General features: G+C 39.7%; 1 protein-coding gene across 2 annotated transcripts in view; it reads left to right on the top strand.

Annotated features, from left to right (window-relative positions):
* The first annotated feature begins 15,113 nt into the window (after nt 1-15,113).
* serpini1 (serpin peptidase inhibitor, clade I (neuroserpin), member 1) overlaps nt 15,114-19,624 on the top strand; it is a 47,189-nt gene continuing 42,678 nt past the window's right edge. Inside the window, exon 1 of one of the 2 annotated variants that reach the window (XM_061919157.1) lies at nt 15,114-15,403. The gene's annotated coding sequence lies outside the window, so the exon portion shown is untranslated. The remainder of the gene's footprint in view (nt 15,404-19,624) is intronic. The other variant, XM_061919156.1, reaches the window with a different exon arrangement.

Below are 19,624 nucleotides of genomic sequence, written 5' to 3'. Positions count from 1 at the left end.
ACTTTTTCAAAAAGCACATTTAGCTGAGCTACTGTGTAAATGGTAAATGGGTTATACTTGTATAGCGCTTTTCTACCTTCATGGTGCTCAAAATGTTTTGACACTATTTCCACATTCACCCTCTCACCTACACATTCACACACTGATGGCGGGATCTGCCATCAGGAGCAAGGGTGAAGTGTCTTGCCCAAGGACACGCCGGACGTGACGAGGTTGGTAGATGGTGTCACGCCCAATGTGATCATATTTTGTTTTGGTCATGTTGGGTTTTGTTTTTTGGACATTGTTTCCTGCTTTTTGCACTTCCTTGTTTGCTATTTTTCCATGCCAACCCTTTAGTTTTCACCTGTCCCCACGTCATGCACCTGTTTTCAATCACCATAGTATTATTTAAGCCACAGTTACCAGGTAGTCAGCCTGGCAACACCACCTCCTTCTCACGTCTACCACCTGCTACGCACCTTGCTATGATCCATGTCTTGTTCACGTTTCAATGTCAAGTAAGTTTTTGTTCATAGTTCATAGTCGATTAGCTTTGTGCTAGGCTTTTGTTTCCTTAGTCAGTTTTTGTACCCCCATTGTGCACGCTTTTTGTTGGATCCTGTTTTTAGTTATATCCATCCATCCATCCATCTTCTTCCGCTTATCCGAGGTCGGGTCGCGGGGGCAACAGCCTAAGCAGGGAAACCCAGACTTCCCTTTCCCCAGCCACTTCGTGTAGCTCTTCCCGGGGAATCCCGAGGCGTTCCCAGGCCAGCCGGGAGACATAGTCTTCCCAACGTGTCCTGGGTCTTCCACGTGGCCTCCTACCGGTTGGACGTGCCCTAAACACCTCCCTAGGGAGGCGTTCGGGTGGCATCCTGACCAGATGCCCGAACCACCTCATCTGGCTCCTCTCGATGTGGAGGAGCAGCGGTGTTACTTTGAGTTCCTCCCGGATGGCAGAGCTTCTCACCCTATCTCTAAGGGAGAGCCCCGCCACCCGGCGGAGGAAACTCATTTCGGCCGCTTGTACCCGTGATCTTATCCTTTCTATCATGACCCAAAGCTCATGACTATAGGTGAGGATGGGAACGTAGATCGACCGGTAAATTGAGAGCTTTGCCTTCCGGCTCAGCTCCTTCTTCACCACAACGGATCGGTACAACGTCCGCATTACTGAAGACGCCGCACAGATCCGCCTGTCGATCTCACGATCCACTCTTCCCTCACTCGTGAACAAGACTCCTAGGTACTTGAACTCCTCCACTTGGGGCAGGGTCTCCTGTTTTTAGTTATAGTGTCAAAATAAAAAGATGTCTCTACCTTCACGCAATCGCTGTTTCCACTCCATTCGCTTCGCACCTCGGGAAAACTATCCTCGTCCAAGTCCTAGTTTGACAGAAGGTGGGGATCGAACCGGGGACCCTTAGTTTGCTGGCACGTCCACTCTCCCAACCGCGCCACGCCATCCGTCCTGTCCTTAGAAAAAAGCCCTCCCTGGCGAAGTGCAAAACCCAAAACCAGTGACGTTGGCACATTGTGTAAATGGTAAATAAAAACAGAATACAATGATTTGCAAATCAATTTCAATTTACCGTATTTTTCGGATTATAAATGGCAGTGTTTTTCATAGACATATACTCCGGAGCGATTTATGTGTAAAAATATAAACACATTACCGTAAAATATCCATCCATCCATCCGTTTCCTACCGCTTATTCCCTTTTCGGGGTCGCGGGGGGCGCTGGCGCCTATCTCAGCTACAATCGGGCGGAAGGCGGGGTACACCCTGGACAATTCGCCACCTCATCGCAGGGCCAACACAGATAGACAGACAACATTCACACTCACATTCACACACTAGGGCCAATTTAGTGTTGCCAATCAACCTATCCCCAGGTGCATGTCTTTGGAAGTGGGAGGAAGCCGGAGTACCCGGAGGGAACCCACGCATTCACGGGGAGAACATGCAAACTCCACACAGAAAGATCCGAGCCTGGATTTGAACCCAGGACTGCAGGACCTTCGTATTGTGAGGCAGACGCACTAACCCCTCTGCCACCGTGAAGCCCCCGTAAAATATCAAATAATAGTATTTATCTCATTCGCGGAAGAGACGAAGAAAATGTCAGCAATCGTCACACACACGTCAACCAGTAAGAATTTGGCGGGGGAGGGTCATGGCAGAAGTGCATTGTGGGTCATGGAATGCTAACTGGGGCTTCACGGTGGCAGAGGGGTTAGTGCGTCTGCCTCACAATACGAAGGTTCTGCAGTCCTGGGTTCAAATCCAGGCTCGGGATCTCTCTGTGTGGAGTTTGCATGTTCTCCCCGTGAATGCGTGGGTTCCCTCCGGGTATTCCGGCTTCCTCCTACTTCCAAAGACATGCACCTGGGGATAGGTTGATTGGCAACACTAAATTGGCCCTAGTGTGTGAATGTGAGTGTGAATGTTGTCTGTCTATCTGTGTTGGTCCTGCGATGAGGTGGTGACTTGTCCAGGGTGTACTCCGCCTTCCGCCCGATTGTAGCTGAGATAGGCGCCAGCGCCCCCTCGCGACCCCAAAAGGGAATAAGCAGTAGAAAATGGATGGATGGATGGGATGCTAACTGCTATATGCTACTGCCGTAGCTATTAAAATGGATCATTTCAACGTTGGCGGTAACTTATAAAAACGGAGAAGGGCTGAACAAAAATGGCATCGAAAAGGAAATCATGAACTGCAGATTACAAGCTGGACGTAGTGAAATATGCAGCAGAAAACGACAAGAGGAAGCGGCGCATACCTTTGGAGTTGGCAGAGTTGTTTAGAAGCGACATCGAGGAAGAAGATTTCATGGGATTTATCGATTAGGAGTGACAGATTGTTTGGTAAACGTATAGCATGTTCTATATGTTATAGTTATTTGAATGAATCTTACCATAGTATATGTTAGGTTAACATACCAGGCACCTTCTCTGTTGGTTATTTATGCCTCATATTACGTAACGTACCTCCAAGTCCGAGTTCATGGTTCTCGCCCGAAAAAGGGTGGAGTGCCATCTCCGGGTTGGGGAGGAGACCCTGCCCCAAGTGGAGGAGTTCAAGTACCTAGGAATCTTGTTCACGAGTAGGGGAAGAGTGGATCGTGAGATCGACAGGCGGATCGGTGCGGTGTCTTCAGTAATGCGGACGTTGTACCGATCCATTGTGGTGAAGAAGGAGCTGAGCCGGAAGGCAAAGCTCTCAATTTACCGGTCGATCTACGTTCCCATCCTCACCTATGGTCATGAGCTTTGGGTCATGACCGAAAGGATAAGATCACGGGTACAAGTGGCCGAAATGAGTTTCCTCCGCCGTGTGGCGGGGCTCTCCCTTAGAGATAGGGTGAGAATCGCTGTCATCCGGGAGGAACTCAAAGTAAAGCCACTGCTCCTCCACATCGAGAGTAGCCAGATGAGGTGGTTCGGGCATCTGGTCAGGATGCCACCCGAACGCCTCCCTAGGGAGGTGTTTAGGGCACGTCCAACCGGTAGGACGCCACGGGGAAGACCCAGGACACGTTGGGAAGACTATGTCTCCCGGCTGGCCTGGGAACGCCTCGGGATCCCCCGGGAAGAGCTAGACGAAGTGGCTGGGGAGAGGGAAGTCTGGGTTTCCCTGTTTAGGCTGTTGCCCCCGCGACCCGACCTCGGATAAGCGGAAGAAGATGGATGGATGGATAACGTACACTTATTCAGCCTGTTGTTCACTATTCTTTATTTATTTTAAATTGCCTTTCAAATGTCTATTTTTGGTGTTGGATTTTATCAAATAAATTTCCCCCAAAAATACAACTTATACTCGGGTGCGACATATATATGTTTTTTTTTCCTTCTTTATTACGCATTTTCTGCCGGTGCGACATATATAATATAATCCGAAAAATATGGTATATTCAAGTGAATAGACTGCAAAGAACTGAGAAACATAATCATTAACTTAGAATTTAATGGGAGCAACACGTTGCAAAATAGTTGGCACAGGGGGTTTTTTACCACTCTGATTCACTACAATAGGGCCAGTTTAATAGCTTCTGATGGTTAAAGTTAAAATTTAAGTACCAATGATTCGCCACACACACTAGGTGTGGCGAAATTATTCCCTGCATTTGACCCATCACCCTCTGGGAGGTGAGGGAGCAGTGAGCAGCAGCGGGGGCCAAACAAAAATACGACGGTGAAACAACATGCATTTTGATGACGTTTTAGAAATGTAGGTTTCAGACATTGATTTTTTGTCAAACCTCAACCATTATTCTACAACACAAACAAAACGGTGACAAAACATGCTTTTTGACTACGTTTAATCAATGGAGGGTTCTGACGTTGATTTGACCATTGAATTTGGGTCATCCATCCATCCATCATCTTCCGCTTATCCGAGGTCGGGTCGCGGGGGCAACAGCCTAGGCAGGGAAACCCAGACTTCCCTCTCCCCAGCCACTTCGTCTAGCTCTTCCCGGGGGATCCCGAGGCGTTCCCAGGCCAGCCGGGAGACATAGTCTTCCCAACGTGTCCTGGGTCATAACGCAACCAATTATTCTACAACACAAACAAAAACGGTGAAAAAACATGCTTTTTGACGACATTTAATCAATGTCGAGTTCTGACGTCAATATGGCCTTTGAATTTTGGTCAAAGGCCATATCAACCAATATTCTACAAAACATGTTGCCATCCATGACTTGGATCTTCACATGTTTATTTTTCCATCTTTGTTTCATTCTCCGTCTGACCCGTTTATTTCCTGTTTTGTCCATTACTATGGTTACTCATTAGTTCACCTGCTACACTTGGTCCCGCACACCTGCTTCAGCTAATCACCCTTCTTTATAAGCCAGCCTTTTCTGTTCAGTCTTCCTTGGATCCTAATCTGCCTACGTGCAACCGTGACCACTCTCATCCTTCTACTGTATGTATTTTCTCGCTAGCTCTCACGCTATGCCACTTGTTTATTCCAGTTTTCATGCTCGTTTGTGCTCTCGAGCCAAGTTTTAGTTTCCGAGTGTTTTATCCTAGCTTTCACGCTAGCGTCTTTTGTTTGCCTTCTCTTTCCACCAGTGTTTTTGTTCCTAGCCTTTTTATTATTTAATAAATCCATTTATATCCATCCATCCATTTTCTACCGCTTATTCCTTTGCTGTGTTCTGCTTCGACGCATCCGTGGAAGAACCACACCGGCATTACCATGCCAAAGAAGAGTCCTCACAAAACAAATACAAAAGTCTGCGATGAGGTGGCGACTTGTCCAGGTTGTACCCAGCCTTCCGACCGATTGTAGCTGAGATAGGCGCCAGCGACCCCAAAGGGGAATAAGCGGTAGAAAATGGAGTGATGGATGAAATACAAAAGTGAAACAACATGCTTTTTGACAACGTTCAATCAATGTCGAGTTTTGAGGTCAATATGGCCATTAATTTTTGGTCATATCTCAACCAATATTCTACAAAACAAATACAAAAGTGAAACAACATGCTTTTTGACTATACGTTTAATCAATCTAGGGGTTATATTCTACAACGCAAAGTTGAAACTACATGCTTTTTGATGACATTTAATCAATGTTGGGTTCGGACGTTGATTTGACCATTGAATTTTGGGTCATAACGCAACCAATTATTCTACAACACAAACAAAAACGGTGAAAAAACATGCTTTTTGACGACGTTTAATCAATGTCGAGTTCTGACTTATATATGGCCATTGACTTTTGGTCATGTCTCAACCAATATTCTACAAAACAAATACAAAAGTGAAACAACATTCTTTTTGACTATACGTTTAATCAAGGTAGGGGTTTGCCGTTGATTTGACCGTTGAATCTTGGTCATTTCCCAACCGATATTCTACAAAGCAAAGTTGAAACTACATGCTTTTTGATGACATTTAATCAATGTTGGGTTCGGACGTTGATTTAAGCTTTGAATTTGGGCCATTTCCCAACCAACAACATTGATCTAACGTTAGACCTCAACGTTGTCTCAAACTTCAAAGACAACTATTTTGCGATGTTTCGATGTCAGTGTTAAAGAACATGTATGTATAATCAACGTTGTATCAATGTATTTTGCCTGCTGGGTTAGAGCCTTGTCGTCGTATCTCATTACAAACATCAGACAGGCTGTTATTTTCGGTTCATTTTACACAAATTATTAAAATGAACATATTTGTATTCATGACTGTGCTGCTGGGTTTTCATCGGTTGTTATTCTATTTTCATCAGGCTCAAGTGGTGGTTTATGAGCTCTGCATTTGATTTTATTAGCCTTTCCTTAAACGCTTTGTAGAGAAAGATGCAGTTCATATTAAGTCTTACGTAGCATCTCACATGGAAAATAGAGACAATTTCTTTACCTGGTTAAAGACCGGGTACATCCATGACTGAGGGGGTGTCGGCTTCTTTCCCAATCCCTCCATGGTCATTGTTGACCGTCGACCGATCAATGGTCCTTTCTGGGTCCCTGCGTTCATTCCGTCCCACAGCCTGACAGCAAGCGGGGGAAATAACAGAGTTAAAATGAGGAAAACAAATAGATGAGATACTCACATATTCTGTAATGATTGCATTGTATGTACTGTATATGTTCTTAGACTGAAAACAAGTTAACATTACTGTAGAATACAGATCAAAGTCTTTTGAACAATTCTAAACTTGTCTATCTGATTTGGGTGTTAGGAAATTCCAGGGTGCCGAGGGATGCTACTCCTCTCCCTACCTGTAGGTGGGGCAATGCACATTTAACAGCCAGCTGTCCTTTTACAACAGCACCACCTGCTGGATCTGGTAGGTCACTTGGCCTAATGTAAGATGGCAAAATATCTAGAAGTAGAAAATGAATTCTATAATTTGCATTTTCATTAAGACCTGTACCCCAAAAAAACAATACACACCAATACCGCAACAAACTTCTGTCACAATTGGTTATGTACTTCTTGTGTATCTTTACAATGACCATAACTATTTACAGCAACAAAATATAGTTATGGTTTATTTTAGGGGTGGGCAACCCAAAATGTTGACAAAGCCATATTGGACCAAAAATACAAAAACAAATCTGCCTGGAGCCGCAAAAAATTAAAAGCCATTTTACATACAAATATTGTCATATTTTAGACCAGTTGATCTGCCGCTTCTTTTCTTTCTCCTATGTCCCCCCCTCCCTTGTGGAGGGGGTCCGGTCCGATGACCATGGATGAAGTACTGGCTGTCCAGAGTCGAGACCCAGGATGGACCGCTCGTCGGGACCCAGGATGGACCGCTCGCCTGTATCGATTGGGGACATCTCTACACTGCTGATCCGCCTCCGCTTGAGATGGTCTCCTGTGGACGGGACTCTCGCTGCTGTCTTGGATCCGCTTTGAACTGAACTCTCGCGGCTGTGTTGGAGCCACTATGGATTGAACTTTCACAGCATCATGTTAGACCCGCTCGACATCCATTGCTTTCGGTCCCCTAGAGGGGGGGGGGTTGCCCACATCTGAGGTCCTCTCCAAGGTTTCTCATAGTCAGCATTGTCACTGGCGTCCCACTGGATGTGAATTCTCCCTGCCCACTGGGTGTGAGTTTTCCTTGCCCTTTTGTGGGTTCTTCCGAGGATGTTGTAGTCGTAATGATTTGTGCAGCCCTTTGAGACATTTGTGATTTGGGGCTATATAAATAAACATTGATTGATTGATTGATTGATTGATTGATATAAATTGAATTATGAGTACATAAAGGAAACTAAATGAGCTCAAATATAGCCACAAATGAGGCATAATGATGCAATTAGTACATATAGCTAGCCTAAGTAGCATGTTAGCATCGATTAGCTTACAGTCATGCAGTGACCAAATATGTCTGATTAGCACACTCCAAATAAGTCAATAACATCAACAAAACTCACCTTTGTCCATTCATGCACAACGTTATAAGTTTGGTGGTCAAAATGAGACAGAAAAAGAAGTGGCATAAAACATGTCTTAGAAAGTCGGAGAAAGTTATACATGTAAACAAACCAGGGTGAGTTCAAGGACCACCAAAATTAGTAGGAAAAAACGGCGCTTGCCAAATATTCGAGTCAGTGAAGCATGTTTAATATAAACAGTGTGCTTTATAGCAGTGGTCGCCAACCTTTTTGTATCTGCGGACCGGTCAACGCTTAATAATTTGTCCCGCGGCCCGGGGGGGTAATCCTTTTTTTTTTTTTTTTTTTTCCTTTGTCATGAAAAAGGGACGGTTTTTGTCATGAAAAAGGGAGGTTTTTGTAGTTGGTGCACTAATTGTAAGTGTATATTGATCTTTCACAGTATCATGTTCTCATATGTTCTCATAGTCATCAGTATCATCAGTATCACAGTATCATGTTCTCATAGTCATCATTGTCACCGACGTCCCACTGGGTCATTATCGTCACCGATGTCCCACTGGGTGTGAGTTTTCCTTGCCCTTATGTGGGCCTACCGAGGATGTCGTAGTGGTTTGTGCAGCCCTTTGAGACACTAGTGATTTAGGGCTATATAAGTAAACATTGATTGATTGATTGATTTTTATGTTGATTTGATTAAAGAAAATTAAAAGATTAAAACATTTATATATATATATATATATTTTTTTTTTTTAATAAAAATGAATTTAAAATTCTTCTGCGGCCCGGTGGTTGGGGACCACTGCTTTATAGCAATTAGGGAGGTTTGTGTCATGTTTGTCCTCCTACGGAAACCATATTAAAACAAGAAAATGTGTTTTTTTCCCCTCATCTTTTCCATTTTTCATATATTTTTGAAAAAGCTCCAGAGAGCCACTAGGGCGGCGCTAAAGAGCCGAATGCGGCTCCAGAGCCGCGGGTTGCCGACCCCTGGTTTATTTTTTTCCAGACATGTTTAACAAGTTACACTGAGGAAGATCATTTGTTTACAATTGCACATTTCGACATATCTGAAACTTAGTAGGAAGAAGCATAGCTTATAAGTTATTGGTTAATTCACACCATCATTTTTACATATTTACATTAATTCATGATGGAAATAAGAGAAGGAAAAATTAATAAATAACTTATTGAATGATAGTCAATGAATGTTTTACATTACCGGTACTAAATATTGTAGAATCTGTCCTAATCGGTTATTTTTGTAGTTGTTGTTTGCTTCAGCTGCAACAAGTCTTTGAGTTGTGTATTTTATGTCTTTGTCGTTGAGTTAATGTCATCTCCGGTATTTGTCCAGTTCTGTGATGTACTTTGGTTTGTGCATTTAAGATGTGATTTTAAGGTTTAACTACTTTCGTATAAAATACTACACGGTCTAGCTCCATTTTATCTTGCTGATTGTATTGAACCATATGTCTTGGCAAGAACTCCGGCTTATTAGTGATTCCCAGAGCCCAAAAAAAGCATCTGGAGAGGACCACATCTGCGGTCCTCTCCAAGGTTTCTCAAAGTCATTCTCATTGACATCCCACTGGGTTGTGAGTTTTCCTTGCACTGATGTGGGATCTGAACCGAGGATGTCGTTGTAGCTTGTGCAGCCCTTTGAGACACTTGTGATCCAGGGCTATATACATACACATTGATTGATTAATTGATTGATTGATTGATTGATTGATTGATTGATTGATTGATTGATTGATTCTTTTCATCCCCCATTTTATTTTAGCTCCAAGAGCTACGGATGTTCCCTTGCTTCCTGAAATTACATGGCTTCTTGAGAAAAGGTGTATTATTCCATTAAATATTTTTCAAAATAGCTTGACCCTCTCCTCTTATGAGGGTTATTATATTTACAGTATGTTTTATTTAAATATAACAGATTTCATTATGATGAAAAGCAGTTTAAGACTACTTCTAGTCGTAAACAAACGTGATCAACTAAAACGGCACACAAACAAAAACAAAGATCTCAAACAGGGACTAACAATTATTAATATTTTGAATGGCATTATACTGTATTGTACAGGTGTAGCTAATGTTCCATCCCAGGGGTGTCCAAAGTGCGGCCGGGGGCCATTTGTGGCCCGAAACAATTTTTTAATGGCTCGTTGCCTTTTCAAAAAAAAATAAAAAATACCCCAAAAAAATTTAAGTCGAATATAACAAAAAGGTGAAATGCAACAAGAAAAAGTTGCAATGTCGACGGATAAAATATATATTTTTTTCTGTTAAACGGTCATCGCTCAAAAAATAATGCATTAAAATTAATGTTATGAATTATTGACATTGACAAATCAAATATCCCACTTAGAAATATTTTGGGGTGAAAATATTAAATATTGTGTTATCCTGCCGTGAGATCTTTCACAAAAAAAGCCTCAAACAAAAATATAAAATTATGAAAACAAAAAATCGGTTGCTAGATCTGAAGTTGATCAAGAGATTTAAGCGTTGAAAGTTTATTTTAAAAAAACTAACAAAAAAAAAACATTAACGTTTGACTTATTTTTAACGCTTTTATGGGTGGAATGTTTTAGATCACCAGGAACATTGTTGAGATTTATTTTATTTAAAAAAAAAAAACTCTCATTGCATAAAAATAGTAATGAAACAAAATCAATGTTATGAATTATTTCAATATTTAAGGCTCCGACTACTTCACATCAAATATTTCACTTTGAAATATTTTGGGGGGAATATATTGCATATTTTGTGTATTTGCTATATGAAAAACTAAGTTTTCTTTCACAAAAAGGCCATTTAAAAAAAAACATTTTAAAAAATGTTTAACTTAAAATCGATGGATAGGTCTAAAGTAAATCTAAAGATTTAAGGATTGAAAGTAAAAAAAATGTAATTAAAATTAACGTAGGACCTATTTTTTAAAACTTATGAGTGGGCCATTTTGGATACACAGGGATTTTACTGGGATTTATTATTTAAAAAACTGCCAACGCGCAAAAGATAATTAATGATTGAAAACAATGTTATGAAACATTGTCCTATCTAAGGCTCTAATTACATCACATCATATATTCCACTTTGGAGCTATTTGAAGGGGGAATGGTGTATATTTGCTATTAAGAAAGTCTTTTTTTTAGTATTTAGTTTAGTTTAAGCATAAAACATGAAAAACTTAATGAAAATGCTCTGAAGTTAATCTGGAAATTTAAGCATTGAATGTAAAAAATAAATGTTTTTATTTATGAAATATTTTTTAACAATTTTATGAGAGGGGATTCCTGAGAATTATAGTTGGATTTTTTTTTTTCGGGTGACCGGGACAAAATTTGAGGGAAGCCCTAAGGCAGACATGTGCAATTATTTTGACTCAAGGGGCCAAATTTTGAGAAAAAAATATGTCCGGGGGCCGGTATATCTATTTTTAGGAACACTAATACAAAACAAGACACATTGTGCTCACTCAGTGCCTTTTCAATGCTACTATGTGTCATGTCGTGGACTTTGGTGGGGTTTGTCTTCCCTTGGTGCAATACGATTGGAGCGTAAACGGCGTGAAGGTAAGGACATCTTTTAATTTAATCAAAAAAAGAACAAATGAAAAGCGCTCACCGAGGAGGTATGAAAACTTGACTATGAAAACAAAACTTGCACTAAGACAAAACTATGGACGTAAAACAAAAACTAGCACTATGGCATGAATAACAAAAACTTACTTTGAACAAGAAAGTAACCTGGATCATCGGCATGGAAGGCATAGATGGTGTGTAGGAGGTGATGTCGCCAGGCTTACTACCTGGCAACTACAGGTTTAAATAATGCTGTGGTGATCAGTGAAAACAGGTGCGTGACTCAAAATGTGAAATTAATGGTTGCTATGGTGACAAAACAGGAGTGGAAAAAGCAGGAACTGAGTATCCAAAAACCAAACAGAACATGACTTCAACAAAAACATGATCACAGACATGACACTATGGCTCTTTTACTGAATGAGACACCCAGAATGTACATGAAAATAAAGAATTTCGAATTTACAATATCAACTATGAACGATAAAACCCTGAATATTGACAAAATATGAACGTCACCACCCCTCTCAATCGACATATTTTAAAATCAAGTGAAACGCAACAAAAATTCAACAAACACAGCGAAATATGAACGCAAAAGGTAAAAAAAAACTCACCTACTATCTGATATATCACTTTGATTGATTGATTGAAACTTTTAGTAGTAGATTGCACAGTTCAGTACATATTCCGTACAATTAAGCACTAAATGGTAAGTTTTTCAACTTGTTTAAGTCGGGGTCCACGTTAATCAATTCATGGTAAGCACTAAGCACTAAGCTTTAGAACTTTGTTGTAAAAAACTCGTCCTGACACCCGTATCTCTGGCTGACAAACTGTGGAAATGCTCCACACCCACACTGCTTGGTGCCTCATTTGAGCTTCTGTGACTTAGATTACCATAGTAACTAATTAGATTACCATAGTAATTTGTATATCATGCAAAAGCGCAGATTTAAACCATTGAATTACTTTGTATGGTTCAAGACTTACGGTCATTAGAAAACATCATAATGGCAGCTATAGTTTCCATCTTAAAGACCGGGAAAAAAATTTGGGAATATCCGGCGGGCCAGATTGAAAATCTTAACGGGCCGCATGTGGCCCCCGGGCCTTAATTTAAACAGGTCTGCCCTAAGGGTTGCTAAAAATCTACATGTTGTCCATCCATCCATCCATTTTTTATCGCTTATTCCCTTTGGGGTCGCTGGTGCCTATCTCAGCTACAACCGGGCGGAAGGCGATGTACACCCTGGACAAGTCGCCATCTCATCACAGATCTCAATGTATTGGTTTGAAAAAATATATATATCACTATGGCCTCCGCTTACTTAGATTTTTTAGTTTGTGGCCCCCTTAGTGGAAAAAAAAGGATGGACACCCCTGTTCTATCTAGTAAGTTCTCATACTCGAGTTGATTCCAGTGGGTGAAGATGGATGAAAATGTGTCAGTGGGTACGGTAAGTTCATTGGGGGTTGCTGGTGTTTCACCTTTACACTAATAGTGGTTCTCAACCTTTTTTCAGTGATGTACCCCCTGTGAACATTTTTTTTAATTCAAGTATTCACTAATCAGAAAAAAGCATTTTTGGTTGAAAAAAAGAGATAAAGAAGTAAAATACAGCACTATGTCATCAGTTTCTGGTTTATTAAATTGTATAACAGTGCAAAATTTTGCTCATTTGTAGTGGTCTTTCTTGAACTATTTGGAAAAAAAGATATAAACATAACTAAAAACTTGTTGAAAAATAAACAAGTGATTCAATTATGAATCAATATTTCTACACATAGAAGTAATCATCAACTTAAAGTGCCCTCTTTGGGGATTGTAATAGAGATCCATCTGGATTCATGAACTTCATTCTAAACATTTCTTCACAAAAAAATAAATCTTTAGCATCAATATTTATGGAACGTGTCCACAAAAAATCAAGCTGTCAACACTGAATATTGCATTGTTGCAATTCTTTTCACAGTTTATGAACTTACATTCATATTTTCTTGAAGTATTATTATATAAATATATTTACAAATGATTTCTGCATTGTTGCTATTTTTAGAATATTTTTTTTAAATCTCAGGTACCCCTTGGCATACCTTCAAGTACCTCCAGGGGTACGCGTACCCCCATTTGAGAACCACTGTTTTAATTCATACCAACCATTCATTTTCTAACAGTCATCGATAACTGGAGAAGTAAACGTTACCACAAAATGTAACTCATGTTTAACACTTTGAACGCCTTTGTGGAGTTTAACATTGAAATAGATAAATAAATTAATAGCCACTTTCAGTAACATTTAGTATGTTTTAAGACAAGGGTGTCAAACGGGCGGCCCGCAAACAAGTTTCATCCAACCCGCGGGATGAGTTTGCTAAGTATAAAAATGAGCCGAAATTTTTTAATGAAATACAATTTTGTTCTAAATCCGTCCACTAGATGTCGCAATAGCAAGTCTTTGTATCTTTGTAGATGATGCTACATATGTACAAAAAAAAATAAGTCGAGGAAAAGGAGCAAACTACATAAATAACGTTCTGTATTATGATTTTGATATTATTTTTTTATCTTGATCGATTGAAAATGAACACAGATGATGAACATTATCACATTATTTATACCGAAAGTATGAATAATTACAAATAAACACTAAACTGGCCCTAGTGTGTGAATGTGAGTGTGAATGTTGTCGGTCTATCTGTGTTGGCCCTGCGATGAGGTGGCGACTTGTCCAGGGTGTACCCTGCCTTCCGCCCGATTGTAGCTGAGCTAGGCGCCAGCGCCCCCGCGACCCCGAAAGGGAATAAGTGGTAAAAAATGGATGTATGGATGGATGGATATATAATACTATTAACTGCAACATCCATACATCCCATCCATCCATTTCCTACCGCTTATTCCCTTTTGGGGTCGCGGGGGGCGCTGGCACCTATCTTAGCTACAAACGGGCGGGAGGCGGGGTACACCCTGGACAAGTCACCACCTCATCGCAGGGCTAACTGCAACATGTAAGTGTAAAAAAAAAAAACACCAACAAAAAGATAAGTACATTTTCAAACTGTGCTTGTTCTATTTTTAAACATAGAAACCAATCAGAAGTTGTCTTTATTTTTAAGTTATCGTGCCGGGATTTTACCAGTCCGGCCCACCTGAGAGTAGATTTTTCAGCATGTGGCCCCCCATCTAAAATGAGTTTGACACCCCTGTTTTATGAGCTTCACATGTGATTTAGTGAGCATGTTATAGTTGTAGTTCTCATGGAAGTGTCCTCAATGTTAAACTACGGTACTAGCTGTCATTTGGACTACAAATCCCAACAGCGCCCAAAGGCGGAAATACTGTGACAAACAAAACAGTACCGCGTTTGACGAGGTTTCGCTTATCTTGCCAGGCTTTGCTCGCAACAACTCAGAACACACTATTTACACTGACTATTTTCCAAAAATTACTTAATAGTGTACGTACGTGAGGAAAAAGCCAAGTGTTCAGCGTAGACTCCCACATCTCTCTCCACATCAAGACATTTGTCACTACGACAGCAACAGGGCGGAGGAAGTATTTGCTTCATGTCCACTACTTCTTTGCTCAAACCAGTACGAGCAACTTTGTGGATATATATATATATATATATATATATATATATATATATATATATATATATATATATATACATATAAAGCGAAAATGACTAATTAGACCAACGCATTAAGGTTTAGTGGTTGGGTGAATGTAACTAACGACGCGGCGAAACAGGAAACTTTAAACGGGAATGATCCTTCCGACTCTTTGACGGACAGTAGTGTGTGGACCAATCGGCGTCAAGGGGGGCGGGGCCTGCGGCAAAACAGCAGGCAGTAATCTGCGGCGTCGGAGGAGAGCGGCAGTCAGCGCTCATCATCTCAACCATCTCAACCACTTCATCCACACTGGGCATCGGTAAGCGCAGTATTACACTCGTCAAGTAAGTAATATTTCAACAATTGTCTTTATAAAGATGCATCTTTTTGTGTTCTAGTTGTGTCTCATAATTATGTCCATCTATGTGCATACAGGGACAAGCGGTAGGAAAAAAAAATGGATGGCTGTGCATATATTGTCATGAATGTGGAATTGTGTGAGTGACAATGCCATTCTTTGCTTTGGAGAAATAATAAGAAAATGGTGTTTTTTCCCATTTAAATGTGTATTATTATTTATTTTTTTATTGTTAGTGCCTGTTGCCGTGTCAATCAATTCATGCATCTGGTGTGGTGGGTTTTTTTGTCCTTGAAATACATGATGGAACAGGCGCTGTGAGTGTGAATTTACGAAGCAGATTGTAATATCCTGCTCCTATTCTCCCCCCGACAACTCACCCACCCTGTAACACACACACACACACACACACACACACTTGCAAGGTATAAATCGACCTCCAATCTAATTGTACCGTATATGACAAAAAAGTGTAATCGACATCGCATTTGGTTATTCAGTCCAAAATAAGTATCTGAGGCAACAAAATGTAATCAATAAAAAAACAAACAAAGAAAATACCATCCATTTATTTATTGTTTTGCACCTTAAACGCATGTTAATTTGTACATGGTAATACATGAGAAAGTTATCAAAACGCAAACATTATTCAATCTTATGGACAGGGGTTCTTCAACTTTTTGACCCCGGGGCCCAACTTTTTCCCGACTGTGGCCCACACGAATAATAACTCTGATTTTGTCAGGCTTGCCCCTGACAGTGTGTTTGTGTTCTAGTTGTTTTCCTGTCAGCGCTCTTATTTTATTGGTTTCCTGTCTTTCTCCCCTCAGCAGCGGCTGATTGGCACCTGGCCACACCTGGTGTCAATCAGCCCGGTCCTATTTTTACCTGCTTTTGTCCTCCAGTCCGTGCTGGATTATTTTCATTTCTGTATTGTCGCTCCTGTCGTGTCAATATCAGTTCTACTTGTCGTTTCTATTGGGCTTGTCATTGCAGCGTAGCGTTAAGCTATATTGGTTAGATGTTTGTAGCTTACTGTTTTTTGTTCCCTGCTTCCAGTTTGTTTTCATATTACAAGTACGACTTCTGTTTCCTGCTCGACACCTGCTAGCTTCCACGCTACGCTCGCTATCTTCTAGCTCCCATGCTAGCTCTTGTAGTTTATCTGCCTCGTGTTTGGTTTTGTCTTAGTGTTTAGTTAAATCATGTTTCCTTTCTCAATGCCTGCCTCCTTCTCTGCATCTTGGGGTTTGTCACAAACTAACTTAGACATAATTACTACTCTTGATTTTAATCATATTCAATAATTATATCTAACCTAAAGTGTGTTATTCACAGAAGTTATTATTTGCTTAAAACATAAACCTTAGGCTTAGGCCAGGCTGATTAGAGAAATGAATACTAACCAAATTTATAAATAAATAAATAAATAAATAACTGATGAAAAATAAATTAATGTGTATTTATGTAGTACTAAAATAAATTAATAATGAATATGTTTCTTTACTAAACTATCTATAAAATTAAAGTGAAGGTTAATCTACAATTTAACAATTTTAGTCATATTTTTTGCGCTTTTCTATGACTTTAGCCACAGACTTCTTCTGTTTGTTTGAGATTGTCTTTACTGCCTCAAGTGGTGGAGAAGTGTATTACAACTGAAGACCGATGCGACCCGTACGGACCACAGCTGAGAAATAGATTTTTTATGGCCCTGTAGGGGAAGCTCGCAATCCAACAATGGCCAACTATGGTTTAGAAACATTGTTATATATAAGGTATTTTCAGATTCCACGTTTCCCACTTGGATGAATTGTATTGGTCAAATTATTTCCAAACTGCCACAGGTGCGGGCTTTTTGTGGCCAGAAACAAAATTTGGTTTGTGGCCTCATTTCGGTCTTTAAAATTATTAGTGATTAATTTTATAAGGCAGGGGTGTCAAACTTGTTTTTAATTGAGGGCCACATCACACTTATATATATATATATATATATATATATATATATATATATGTATATATATAGATCACAAAAAATTTTCTTGAGGGAAGTCTCCTTAATATTACAATTTTACTTTGAAAACTGGCAGCTCAGTCACCAGAATTTTACAGTAAAATCAGTGGGTTTTTTACAGCATATAAAAAATTTAATAAATGGAATGAACTGGAAAAAAATACCAATGTTTTTAGCGGTAAAATTCAAGCAACAGATCCGCCCGTGTGGGGTTTTTTTACCGCAAAATCTTTGTGTTTTAATGTTGTTGTTTTTTTATTTTTTTGAAAGATTTTAGTGTCTTACTGTGTATGGAAAAAAAACGGTACCAAAGTAGATTTTAAGGTTAAAAAAAAAAACTCAGACGGCAGAATTTAACTGTAAAATTTATTGTCAGTGTTGCAGTCTACAATTTGATTGATAATTTGTGTTGAAATCATTACTAAAACAGATATTTAAGTACAGTATTTATTTCTATTTTAATAAAAAACAAAAATTGGAAATTCTTGATTATATAATATTTTGATTTTGATAATATTGAATTAAAAAAATATGCAGTTCCATGCAGTACATGTTTTTTTTAATGTCAAAAGGGAAAAAACAAATATATTTTTGTAAGAAAAGATTAAGCATTTTATTAACGCATATTATTTCCAGGCTTTCACGGGCCACATAAAATAATGTGGCGGGCCAAGTTTGGCCCCCGGGCTATGAGTTTGACAGCTGTGGTATAAGGTATCAAAGGTTTTAAAAATGTAAACAGTGAATCTATATTGACGCTGTCAGACCCTTTCTTAATCGGTTTTCCTTATTCCATTCCTGACATTTCCTGAAATTCCAATCAAAATCCGCCCTTAACTTTTTGAGCTATGTTGCTAATGCTAACTAACAAACAGACAGACCAAGAAAGTGAATTCAAAACCTCCTGTTGGACTAATTAATCGACAGATAAATGAAATTGCGTGGCTGTTTGGCATGTACCGTCCTAACATGTCGCAAGAGGGTTCACTCTTTGCTGTTCTAGTACTTTTTGAGCCCGTTCAACAATAACATGACATAAATAGTTTTTGTTCATTCTAACCGTGATGTGAAATTCCATATTGTTGCATCCCTATCTTGAAACAAAATACTTTGAAGTGGCGATTATAGTACCTTAGTTTTTACTTGCTCCCCTCCTTTTGCACGTGTGTGTTGGTCGTGCTCAGTGCCTTTGAGCAATGTCAGTCTGTGTGTGTGTGTGTGTGTGTGTGTGTGTGTGTGTGTGTGTGTGCGCGCCTATTCCTTCCAAGCACTGCACTAATTGCACTTCAATAATTAAATGTCAGTCCAATCAGCCTTGCAAAACCAAACAAGACAAGGGAAGCAGGGTTGCTGGCTGAGCGCGTGCACGTGCACAAGCAGAACTTTCCAAATATGAGTGTGTTTTTGTGTCAGTCTGGAACATACAGTACTGAGCGTGTACCTTCACAGGCTTAAAAAAAAACAAAAAAATAAAACACTGTGCTCCGTTTGCATCGCACAAAACAAACCGTAATCTGGGTTTGTCCTGAAAAACCTGCAGCGCATTCACGCCGACAGTTGCTGAGTTAGCGTTGTTCTAAAAATGTGGCGCTCACAGGAATTTGCTTGGAAGACACAATATCATAAGCGCAGTGAAATACATTTTTTTAAGCGTTTAATTCAAATACATTAGTACCTCCACTTAATTGGTTTTGTGACAGAACTCTTAACTCAAAACACCGTGGGCTTGGACCCATTTAAACCGTCACCATTTTACTGGGTAACCTGCCTTTTAAAACAAACGACACGTTTAAATAACGAATATTGTAGGAAACAATACAATAGATTGGCGGTTCTCAAACTTTTTTCAACAAGTACCACCTCAGAAAATGAAAAAATGACATTAAAATACATTGGCGTAGTAGGCCTAAGTATTCATTAAAAACAAGGCAGGGGTTTTATTTAACAAGTTTATTTATTAGTTTTGCCCACTGTAACATGACACAGTATGAATCGCAACACTGAATATAAATTCACCTATAATAAATGAATAAAAGAAACAAACTTCAAAAAAGTTTTTGGTGACCAACAAGTATGTGCTCCAATCACTCTATTGGAAACTCAATACAGCCATGCATTATGTTCTTTACAAGTGTATGTAAACACACCACGACTGTGTGTGTGTGTGTGTATATATATATATATATATATATA

This window comes from Nerophis ophidion, linkage group LG13, assembly GCF_033978795.1.
Source record: "Nerophis ophidion isolate RoL-2023_Sa linkage group LG13, RoL_Noph_v1.0, whole genome shotgun sequence".
Classification (NCBI taxonomy): Eukaryota; Metazoa; Chordata; class Actinopteri; order Syngnathiformes; family Syngnathidae; genus Nerophis; species Nerophis ophidion.
The sequence above is the reverse complement of the archived record's forward strand: the minus strand, read 5'-3'. Positions and strand labels throughout refer to the sequence as shown.